The following is a 12,828-nucleotide window of genomic DNA, read 5'->3' as shown; positions in this document are numbered from 1 at the left end:
AAAAGAAAATTAAACTTACTTCAGAAAAATCCTCCCAAAAGATTAACTGTCGTTAATTTTTAGAATCAAGGCCTGAAAAATTTAAACAATGAAAATGTGCTTATGATAAAATCCAACCTGCTGAGATCAGAGCATTGAGCAGGACGAAAATATCTAATGGAGAAAAATTAAACGTAAAAAGTTAAATTTTAAAATATTACCAGTTATTACTTAGTAAATTGTATGACTGAATGAATCTGTGAATAAATTTATAACACATACAATGATATGATGTTGCTGCTGTTAATTTTATTTAAATACCTTTATCTGTTTGAAATGACTATCAAGGAATAGGAAAATTAAATAGTGGTGGTTGAAAACCTCAGCAGAATTTAATTTGGTGCTTTTGATTAAACATTTCAGGGAGAAAAAAAGGAAAACTAAAAGCATTATTTAATATGAACGCTAACCGAGAATATTACCATAAGCTCTTAATGTGAAAGAAACTACCGGAAGTGAATGTGGTATGTATATTCTCTAACTTTATAGAGTAGCTACAGTTACCATCTCGGTCCACTAGAGGGCAATAACCGCCCTGCTCTGAGAGAAGTTCAGTTTGTTTGTTGTGCATCAATCTTCTGAATGTTTCAAGGATAAATTAATCAATCATAAATATTCTCCTGGCCTCAAACCACAAGCTCAGCGTCTAAACCAGAATTGGAGAGTTTCGTTTCAGCTCTTATGGAGGCAAAGCTCCTCTGAAGCTGCTGCTAGAGTCTGTTAGCATCGCTAGCATCGCGAGAGCCGCTAATAGTCTCTGCAGGCTGTTTTCAACTGTGGAGCTCCTTGTTCACACTGACCGATAAAACACTGATTGCATGTTAAAGTATGGATAACAGTTATTTTTGACATTCAATTGTAAATGTTAAAAATAATATATATCACGAGAAAGATATAAACCTGATCAACTTAAACGTCAAAGCTGCAGCTCAAAAACTCACCTCTATATTCAGAGCGGCGTATTTCCGCCCTCTGGTGGCCTTAGTGGGAACTACAGCCCTGATAAGGCTGTGTTTTATACATTTAATATCCAATTTATAAAATTAAACTAACAATCTTCTCAACCAGAAGATAAATAATAAATTAATCAAAAATAATATTAGATCCGTTTAGAGAGTTTTAAATCATAAAAGATAGCTGGTGTGTTAAAACTCTTTACAGTTTCTTTCAGTGTCTCTTACTTAACGGCATAAACATATGCTGACTTGATAAAAGTGAACATTAAAACAAATTTAAATAATTCAAAATGCAAGGTAAATAACAGCTACTTAGAAAAAATAATAATACTGTAGAAATGTAGTTACAATTTTTTTTTAATTCAGTTAAAATCCATACAAAAATATTAACTGTGGGTAATTTTGAGAATCAAAGTCTGAAAAAACTATTAACACACTTTTATTAGTCATGAAAGTCAAGCAGCTAAGATTAGATCAGAATAAAACAATCTAATGAAAAATAATAAATAATATTAAAATTAACAACTCAAAGAAGCTTTTAAAAATATTTGAGCATTATAATAAACAGATTATTTACATTTTTAGGTTTGTTTTTGCCAGTTAGTCACTGTGTACTGCCCTCCTGTGGTGACACAATGTAACTACACACTAAAATCATTTAAACGAGCTCAATAATAAACTTCTATAATAAAACTTTGATCAATTATTAGTGAATTGAAGGTCAGTGAGTTTAGATCCGCAGCTTCTGATAATCAGCTTCTATGTAAAACAAGATGCTGCTAGTCTGTTAGCATCGCTAGCTCCGCTCAGAGTCTCTGCGGGATGTTTTCAACTCTGTGGAGCTGCTTCTAGTTCACACTGACAGAGAAAACATTAAAATGAACTCAGGGGAAGAATCTGCCTTCATTTATCTAACTGGGAATCAGTTATCCCGCTGGTTTGAAGCTGGAAACCAGTTAGCTTCCGCGCTAAAGACTCGCATCATTCCCAGCAGCGAATACTTATTTTTATTGGTAACCATGCCTTAGCAGTGAGTTCAGTCCCTCTGGTGGCTGAACGTGGCAATTACAACAATAAAGTTGGAAAATTTACAAATTCGTTTCCTGTAAGATATTTCAAAATAAAATACCGGGAAGTAACATTACTTTTATAGTTTGAATCTGCATAACTAAGAAACTTGGAGGAAACATAATGTTTATTAATGAAACGATTCTCATGTATTTTATTTAAACATCTTCAGTCTAAATAATGCAAAAAAAGATGCTGCTTTAAATTATAAGCTTAAAAATTCTCAAATCAACTGAAATGGATGTTTCTGATTTTATTAAAACAAACTGTCAAACAAAATTTACAAACTTAAAATATATTTGGATTAATTGTTAATCTGAATACAATAAACTGAACAGCATGAAGGATTAAAATAAAGATGTCGTTACTATATTTGTACAAAATCAAATGCATAAAACCCCCCACCAAAAACATTATGAAAAACTTTATTAACTCATCATTAAACACAGAGGAACCCACATTACATTAAAATAAATCACAAAATAATATGAACCAGTCACCACGTTATCCCATGAATTCAGAATAAATCAGCACAATCACAGTAAAGAGCCTGATGTGACATATTGAGTCTCCATTCCCCCTAATGTTCTCTAGATTAACTGGAAAACTGAAAAAGTTCACCACCAAAAACAAACTGAGAAATATTAAAGCACTGAGAACCAATGACTATGATAAAAAACTTAATTATTTAAATATTTTTAGAATGACTATAAAATATATATATGTATATTTATTCAGATTAAAAGATGGATGTTCCTGAAAACTGTTCCAAGACCAGAGTTTCTGTGGGACATCCAGTTCTAAACTGGTTAAACTGGTTTCTGTGGTGGAAGCTGAAGTTTCTCTACCGTTTCCAGTAAAACATCTTTTCATCTGTGGAGCTTTGAGGAACATTTTCATGTCAACAGAAGGAAGAAGGAGCAGAGAAAAGAGGTTTGAAGTGTCTTTCATGACTTCAAAGCTGAACTGGAAATGATTCCCATGTTTCCATTCTCAGACCATTTCTGGTTCCAGGATGAAAATGAATCAGAGAGAAAAAAGATCAACTTTCCAGTTGAATCCAGTTCAGATCAAAACTCCATGAAACCTCTAAATGGAGCCCAGTTTGAATCAGATCTTTATTGATCCAAAGAGACAAACAATATCAGACACTAAATGACAGACATGAGAAAATAAACAGGAGGAAAATCTTTGATGTCAGAGGTCATCATCACGGTCCAATCAGAGTCTCTTTAGACTCAAACTGCTGCAGCTTCAACCTCTGAGGATCAGCAGGACACAGAGACGTTCTCTACTTTACAGAGATCATCAGTACTTCCACCTGCAGAGAGAAGAAGGAAGGAGAGCAGATCAGTGAGTGTTTCCAGCCTCTCCAGCAGCAGTCAGTGACGCAGCACATCCAGTAGATGGTTTCCAGTCAGACTGATATCAGAGCTGTGACCAAGATGAACCTGATCAGTTGTTTCCTGTTGAACTGAGAGAACAAGCAGGTCTGAGATCAGATCTGCTGCTGTTTGATGAATGAGGACCACTGTCTCTAGACATGTTGGACGGCTGGACGCTGGAGTCCAGCTGGACGTCCTGGAGACATGGACACAGCAACAACACAGCAAGCTGCTGCTCCTCTGATTGGCTGATTGCTGTCTCTGTGTCCAATCAGGAAGCCTGAACCATTCTCCTCCCACTGAGAAGCTGCAGCTTTACTGGGAACACTGGATCTTTGCTTTGATGCTGACTGGGTTTAGTTCAATATGCTGACAGCAGCTGGACTCACTGCAAACATTTACTTACTTTAAAGTCTCTACAAGATCCTTCAGCTGCTGAACATCTGATTCTTCCAGGTTGTTTCCAATCAGGTCCAGTTCTGTCAGACGGGTCGGGTTGGACTTCAGAGTTGAGGCCAAATCATCACAGCTGATCTTTGACAAACTGCATTCATTCAACCTGAATAAAGAATAAAAGATGTGAACCAACAGGATGCAGGTTAACCAGTCCAACAGAACCAGTTAAAGATTCTCATGAATATTAATGCCAACAAGCTGCTGCTCCAATAAAGACCTGCTGACTTCAGAACCAGAACCAGAACCAGAACCTGGTACTGGGTCATGATGTGTTGGAGGATTTTAGTCAGTAAAATCATTCCAGGTTCTGATCAAAGTGTTGAAGCATCAATCATTGATTATTGATTTGTTCCTGTCAGATTCCAGGAATTCACTTTTCTAGACTGGATGACCTTTGACCTGCTTGACCTGAGGGGGATTTCTACACACTGGGGTCCGAATGCTGTCCTGTTCTGACCTCAGATCAGCAGGTCCAACTCAGTTACACAGAGAAACTAAATTAAACTCTGGATCCAGGAACAAACTCAGAAAATATTGATTAGATCAGAAGAAATGAACTTTGATTTATGATCAATTATATAGAATTATTCACAGAAATATCAATAATTGTATCATTAAAATACCTCAATGTCTCCAGTCTGCAGCCTTCAGTCTGTAGAAAACCACAGAGATCCTTCAGTCCAGAATCTTCCAGGTTGGTTCCGTTCAGGTCCAGTTCTGTCAGACGGGTCGGGTTGGACTTCAGAGTTGAGAACAGAGACGTCCAGCTGGTCTCTGATAACCTGCATTGATCCAATCTGAATAAAGAATAAAGATGTGAACCAACAGGATGCAGTTAAAACTGAAATATGAACAAATAAAGAATAAAATGTATAAATTAATTTCCCTGAATGTAAAAGAAACATGATGAACTGATTCTAACATCTGATCCAGTCAAACTGGTTTAAAGAGTCCAAACCAGCAGAACCAGAACATTTGATCAACAAAGAAACTCAAAGTTTGTCTCAAAGTTTCTGAGGATCTTAAACTCAGTGGATGTTTTTCTCTCCATGTTTCCTTCCAGGCTCTGTATTCTCCGACTGCTCTGTCCATCATTGATCTGCTGATATTTTATGGCTCCAGTTTTTCTTCATTAATCTATTAATGATGTTTTTTTGCTGCTTGTATTTGAACTGCAGCTCATTGCTCAGTATGACAGAAACGGGTTGATTTCAATCCTTTTATAATATCATCACATTCTGAAAGTTGATCATTTTGTGCTGATTCAGTTTCTGAACCATCAACTAGAAAATATTGATCCTTTTCTCTGTGAGGTCATTGTGGGTCATTTGGTTCTGGTTCTGAATCGTTCATCAGAGACGCTGCAGAAATGGGAATATTATCATAAAGGAAAACCTGATAGTGAAGATGAATCATTTTAAATCTATTTTCCAGTAAAACACTGAGAATGATTTCAGTGAACTGCTGAAGCTTGTTGCATACAAAGCATACAAAGGTAAGACCTCACTTCCTGTCCTACAAAATAAGAGCTGAATCAAGATGTTGAACAAAATGACTTTAACAAAGTCAGTATTTCCTGCAGGACTGTTAATGAATCATCTTGATATTATTTATGTCTCCTTAATGTCCAGGATCTCTGCCAGAAGACTGTGGTCATCCTGATAGAGTCTGACTGTCACAACAAACTCAGATTTTCCTCTGGAAGCTGCTCTCACTGGTTTTAGGACGACTGGCTTTCATTTGCTCCATTAGTGGAATTGACACTAAAATGGAAACTCATCACTTGCTTCCATTTAGTTTTGCTTCCTGCCAACATCAAACTGCTGCATGTGCTGCAGCTCCATATGAGCAGCAGTCAAGTCCCCAGAAAGCTTCCCTGTTTCTAGGAACCGTTTTCATCCAGTTAGTCCACTTTCTCTGTCCGTCTCTGTCAGACTGTGAACCTTTAGTCTGAGCTTGTGGAGAACCTCTCCTAACAACCTGCTGCAGATCCATGTGCTGCATCTCTGCTGGTTCTGATTCTGAGAGCAGAAACTCATGTCCTGAAGAATCTGTAGCCTGTTTGAGCTCAGAAAAAACTCAGTGGTCTGGATTTATTCAGATGAAGCTGAAGTTGGTTTCTGATTGAAGCTTCTGATTCAGGAAGTGGATAAAGGGCCATTCCACCTAATTATTGACTATCAGCATCTTTAATCTGGTCTAGTTAAAACACTGCAACACCTGGACTCTGTGAACCTGGACTGGATCATCATCAACTAATAGCAGGAGATTTAAACTAATGTGGGATTTAAGGATCTTCAATAAAGGGAGATTTCATGTTGACCTTTGACCTGCTTGACCTGAGGGGGATTTCTACACACTGGGGTCCGAATGCTGTCCTGTTGTGACCTCAGATCAGCCAAACTCAGTTACACAGAGAAACTAAATTAAACTCTGGATCCAGGAACAAAGTCAGAAAATATTGATTAGATCAGAAGAAATGAACTTTGATTGATGATCAATTATATGGAATTATTCACACTGAAATCAATAATTATATCATTAAAATACCTCAATGTCTTCAGTCTGCAGCCTTCAGTCTGTAGAAAACCACAGAGATCCTTCAGTCCAGAACCTTCCAGGTTGGTCCAGCTCAGGTCCAGTTCTGTCAGACGGGTCGGGTTGGACTTCAGAGCTGAGAACAGAGACGTCCAGCTGGTCTCTGATAAACTGCAGCTCAATCTGAATAAAGAATAAAAGATGTGAACCAACAGGATGCAGTTAAAACTGAAATATGAACAAATAATAAAAATGTATAAATTAATTTCCCTGAATGTAAAAGAAACATGATGAACTGATTCTAACATCTGATCCAGTCAAACTGGTTTAAAGAGTCCAAACCAGCAGAACCAGAACATTTGACAACAAAGAAACTTAAAGTTTTCTATCAGCCTGGATGAGTTGAGCTATTTTCTGCTGGTTCCTGATCATCAGACCCGACTTGGTAACTGGATCAGAACCAGTCAGGTTCTTCATTAATGGCCTTTGGGTTCCTATTAAAGCTGCTGAAAGCCAATGGAGGCCATTATTTCCTCAGGAGACGGTTCCTCTGACCCGCCAACAGAACCACAGCCTCAGGACAAAGCTGAGGAACCTGCTGCTGCTGCAAACCTCACTTTCATTCATTGCATCTAGATTTGCTTTTCTAATCAGTGGTTTCTTAGACGTTCATTAATGAGGATTTGAACTCGTCAGTGTTTGTGGCTCTGGAGGATCAACATTTCATTCTGATGTAAAGAATCAGAAATAAAAGCATCTGAATCTTTACCAAACTGAAACATCTCCATCATTCATTCACAGCATTTCAATTATTTTACTCATTTTGTTCATCAAAAACATTTTAAAGAGAAAAACTGAAAAACAAAGTTCAATAATCTCAAAGTCTGAAATAAGAAAATAATTAATAAGGTCAAAAGTTTTAGAGATTTTATTCTGAAAATGAAACGGGATGTTTTGAAAGAAAATATATCAAAATAAAAGTATTTATTCAACTAAATGTTAAAGTATAAATGAATGATTTTATTGAATAAATAGAGAAAACAAACCTCAGTTTCTTCACTTTACTGACTGAATTCTCCAGGATCTCAACCAGATGCTTCATATCAGAGTCTCCACCTTTTTCTATGTCGATCTGATTTATTTCCAGTTCAGTCAGATCTGGTTTGGACTTCAGAGCCGAGGCCAAAACTTTACATTCAGCCTTTTGGAGCAAACAGTCACCAAGTCTGTGATTAGAGAAGAAATAAATTCAGTTCTAATGAAATAAATCTGGATCATAAACAGACTAAAATATGATAACAGTGATGTCATCATCTGAGTTTGACCCCACAGAGAATCTGTGCAGTTCCTGGTTAGAGTCCAGGTTCTGGTTCTGGTTCTGGTCCAGGTTCTGGTTCTGTTCTGGTCCAGGCTTCATGTCCTCAGACCTTCAGCTGCAGTCAGATGTTGAAGATCTTCTATCATCAGTGAAGGAAAGTTCAGTTTCTCTGCAGCAGCTGATGAAGAGGCTGACTGAGCTGAATGAAGGAAACGACTGGAGATGATGGAGAGGAGGAGGAACTGCTCACAGCTCTGACTTGGACTAGACCGTTTAGATCTTCCACCAAGCAGGAAGTGAGTAATAAATGAAGTGAGCAGAACAGGAAGTCCAGCTGCTGTGGACCTCTGGCATCTCTGGGTTTGTTGAGCCAATATCTGCTGCATCATCATGAATAATAGTAATATATTGTATAGAAACATGTTTCCCAGCAGCAGGTTATTAAATGCTGCCACAGAGGAAACTGGAGCAGAACAAACACATGATGCTCCAGTTCTGTCTCCGTTCATCTGCTGGATTTGATGCTTTAACAAAGTAGAAAGTGGACAGTCGTCAACCTGCTGCAGCTAAAAGCTTCACATTGTTCTGGTCGTCCTGCAGCAGAAGCAGAACCGGTCCTGCTGCTCCTTCAGGTCAGAACCGTCTGGACTGGGTCAGAACCGTCCTCTCAGACTGTCCATCTGAGAGGAACTGGACAAACTGGTTGGAAGAGGGACACATGTCTCTGCAGTGGTCTGTCCATTGTCTCAGAGGAACAAAGGTTTGGATGTCAGGAGAAATTGTTGCTAAACTCCTAAAGAGCTGAAGAGCAAAACCCCTGGAGGAGACGGAGCGTTTGGGTCCAGCAGCATTTCATGGTGAAGCAGTGAAAGTTCTCCAGTCACTAGAAAGGCTGGATGTCTCCAGAGTTGAAGCTCATGTCTCTGCAGGTCTTCATGGAGGACAGCTAACAGCTTCAACAAAGGCTGCAGATGAAGAGTTGATGAGGAAAATGGTTCCAGCTCTGGAAGCAGATTCTCAGAGCTTTGGGAGGATCTGACAGAAACTAGAACTTTTCTGGAACCAGACGACAGAAAACACATTTTGGTCTCATTTACAAACTCAGAGGAAACTAGAGGGAGGAGGAAGAGGATGATGAAGATCATCACTGTTCACATAGCTAATAATTAATGCAAAAACTCATATTGATTAAAATTTTCATTAAATCAAAACAATAATTTTATAAAAACAGTCAAAGATCCTAAAATCTGAATGATGGAGCAGCGGCTCAATGAGTGAAGAGTTTAAAGTTTAAAAGTTTCTCTGGCTGATTGGATCTTAGAGAAAATAGATTTTCTAGAGTTCAGGGTTTTCTATTCATTTCAACCTGAAAACTGATAAAAAGTGAAATATTTTTAAAATGATCAAAATGTCTAAAACCAGAAGCTGCATCTGTCCTGATGAGCTGAATGTTTAGATGTTTGATTGGCTGAAATAATCCAGAGGATGAAGGAAGTAGATAAAGAGCAAAAAAACCAGAATCAACTTGAAGACAGAAGAAGAAACAGGAGGACAATAGAGCTGAATCAGCGTCAGACAATGAAAACATCTGGACTCACCGAGCCTTTCTGCAGTTCCTCACAGCTGGAACCAGTCTCCGTCGTCCATCATTTGATGTGTTGTACTTCTCCAGGTCCAACTCATCCAGAACCTCTGACATCTGCAGCATGAAGGCCAGAGCTGAACAGTTAGACTCTGAGAGCTCCTTCCCTGAATCCAGCAGCCGTTGGATCTCCTGATAAAATGAGACGTCGTTCATCTCCACCAGACAGTAGAAGATGTTGATGCTTCTGTCAGCAGAGATTCTATCAGTGTTCTTCATAAACGGCCAGAAGAGAATATTTCAGTGTTATTCATAAATTGTCAGGAGAGATTGTATCAGTGTTCATCTTCTTCAGGTTGGTGATGATTCTCTGGATGGTTTCTGGACTGGTCTCTGTCTGACCCAGCAGATCTTGTAAGTCTCTCTGGTTGGACTCCACAGTGAGACCATGAAGGAAGCGGACAAACAGGTCCAGGTGGCCATTTTGACTGCTGAGGGATTTCTCCATGACTTTCTTCATGAACTCATCTAGAGATGTTTCTCTGTATTTGTCTCCCAGGAACGTCTTGATCTCCTCTGACTTCCTGCTGGTGAAGCAGTGGAGCATGTAGACTGCAGCCAGAAACTCCTGGATGGTCAGATGAACAAAGCTGTAGACGGAGATGTTGCGTGTCCCTCTCTCTCTTTTAAACATCTCAGTGAAAACTCCTGAGAACAAAGCAGCATCTTGGATGTTGATGCCGCACTGTGTGAGCTCTTTGTCATAGAAGATCAGGTTTCCCTTCAGCAGCTGATCAAAAGCCAGTTTTTAGAGACTCAATCAGCTTCCTGTTCTCTGGACTCCAGATAGATTTGCTCTTTTTTCCTCCATCATACTTTTCCTCCTTGATTTTGAGTTGAACCTTCAGGAACTCTATGTACATCTCAGTCAGAGTGTTGGGTAGTTTCTCTCTCTCTGGTCTTCATCACATCCTCCAGAACTTTAGCAGTGATCCAGCAGAAGACGGGGATGTGACACATGATGTGGAGACTTTTGGATTTCTGGATGTGGGAGATGATCCTGCTGGCCTTCTCTTCATCATCTCTGAATCTCTTCCTGAAGTATTCCTCCTTCTGGGGGTCAGTGAACCCTCTGACCTCTGTTACCATGTCAACACACTGAGCAGGGATCTGATTGGCTGCTGCAGGTCGTGTGGTTATCCAGAGGAGAGCAGAGGGAAGCAGTTTCCTCCTGATGAGGTTTGTCAGCAGAACATCCACTGAGCTGGACTCTGTAGCATCAGTCAGGATCGGATTGTTGTAGAAATCCAGATTAAATCGACTTTCATCCAGACCATCAAAGATGAACAGAACCTGGAACGATTCAAAGCTGCTGATTCTTTTGGTTTTAGAAAATAATTTATGAATCAGTTCTAATAAGCTGAACTTTTCTTCTCTCAGTAAATTCAGTTCTCTGAAGGTGAATGGAAATATGAAATCAATGTTCTGGTTGGTTTTGCCTTCAGCCCAGTCAAGAGTGAACTTCTGTGTTAACAGTGTTTTCCCAATGCCAGCCACGCCCATGGTCATCACTGTTCTGATTGGTTGATCTCCTCCAGGTGGGACTTTAAAGATGTCTTCTCTTCTGACTGTTTCTTGTTTCCTGGATGCTGTTTCAATCTGTCTGACCTCATGTTCCTGGTTGACCTCTCTAGTTGACCCCTCTGTGATGTAGAGCTCAGTGTAGATATGATTCAGATCGGTTTTATTTCCATGTTCAGCGACGCCTTCAGAGAGACTTTGGAACATCATCTTCAGAGACTCTTTAAGGTCAGGCTGATACAGACCAACAATATCTGAAAAAAAAAAAAAAAAACAAACAAAATAAAACAATTTGCTGGACTAATAAAGTGGCCAGTTTGGTTCTTCTTCATAAATTTCTATGAAGGAAACATAATTCGATAATTAGAGAAAAATCAATGAAAGTTATTCTGATGTCAGTTTCAGGGCCGGCCCAAGGCAAAGCAAACTTAGCAGCTTAGGGCCACCTTTCAGTAGAGAAAGTCTCACCTGGTATAAATTAAATTTTCATCTTTTGGAGTTATGCTTTGAAATCCTGATCTGCCGATTTTGATTTTCGTCGATACCATTTTTTTGTTTTGTTTTGAAATTTTGCTAAACATAGGTAGAAAGAAAGTCAGTGAGTTGGAAACAGTGGGGTGAATATTGTTATCTGTAAACATTGAGTTTACATTGAGGCTTGGTCCGGCCCTGGTCAGTCTGCAAAGTCTGTAATCTTGTTTTGTCAACCACCAAAACCTTCAGGCCCCATTGAGTGAACTGGAATCTCAGTCATTATCTGACTGTGAAGAGTTGAAGAGTCTGCAGTATTAGCAGAACATGATGCTTTGACCAAAGTTCAGGTAACAGTTATTTGGGAATCAATTTGAGAACGCCTAGATGGAACATTAAAAGTTATCATTTTAAAAACAAAATAAAAAGTCAAATTTGAACATTTATCTTCTGGCCATTTTTGAGCTGTCTAAAATTAAATGAGGACTTTCTTAAGCCGAGTTACTGAGACATAAGTTCCAGTTACACCAGCTGGAAAAAGACAGATTCAGTTGAAACAACTGATCACAAAAAGACTTTTAAACCTTAAATGTCCAAATGTCAACTAAAGACGTGGATCTGGAAGGAAGAAGCTCTGATTGGACATGTTCAGTCTCACCTGGAGCACGGCTGCTCTGATTGGCTGTCGGTCCAGATCCTGTTCTGGGTTGTTTCCCATACTGGGAGAAGCTGGTCCAACCCGAATCCATCAGAACATTCTGACCCAAAGCACAGCACAACTCCTCATCACTAAAGCTGCTCCTGTGAAGACATTTCTTCATCACTGAAATATTCACTAGCAACAGGCTGGAGCTGAACATGTTCATGAAGGTCCAAAAGGAACCAGGGACCAGAAACTGGGTCAGAACAGAACCTCAGAACATTGATGATTTCTGGTTTTAAGTACTTCATTGAATTATATTTGGTATGCTGACTGATGCCAGTGTTCCCAGTCTGGAAGATGCTGGTTTCACTGCTTCAGTGGGTTTACAGACAATCTGAATTGTTGCTCCTCACATATTTTTGTTTTCATGCAACATTTTAATCCATATTAATTCATTCAGACCTTCATTCAAACTGATTTACTGACCAACATCCTTCATGTCTAACTTTAAATTAATAAGTAAGAAAATTAAGTTACTGTTTATTAAAACACTGAGATCAACCAGTTAATTTATATTTTATCTCTATAGATTCACATGAATCAGTTAGAAACTGGTTTCTTACTTTCTGTCTGAGGGTCCAGGTTCATTACTGAAGTCTGGATTGTTTTTTTGGACCAGTCACTCCTCATAGATGGACTGATGGATCCTGGAGGTTCTTTTAGATCCAGATCTTCCATCTTCTGGACCTTTTGAAAGAGAAACCAGAACCAGTCAGTCCCAGTGATCCAGT

At 38.9% G+C, this 12,828-nt stretch overlaps 1 pseudogene; it reads right to left on the bottom strand.

The window, feature by feature from the left end:
* Positions 1-3,466: 3,466 nt before the first annotated feature.
* LOC129353784 (NLR family CARD domain-containing protein 3-like) lies at positions 3,467-12,775 on the bottom strand (annotated as a pseudogene).
* Between the last annotated feature and the right edge of the window lie 53 nt (positions 12,776-12,828).

Source organism: Poeciliopsis prolifica, unplaced genomic scaffold (genome assembly GCF_027474105.1).
Source record: "Poeciliopsis prolifica strain line A6 unplaced genomic scaffold, Auburn_PproV2 SCAFFOLD097, whole genome shotgun sequence".
Classification (NCBI taxonomy): Eukaryota; Metazoa; Chordata; class Actinopteri; order Cyprinodontiformes; family Poeciliidae; genus Poeciliopsis; species Poeciliopsis prolifica.
The sequence above is the reverse complement of the archived record's forward strand: the minus strand, read 5'-3'. Positions and strand labels throughout refer to the sequence as shown.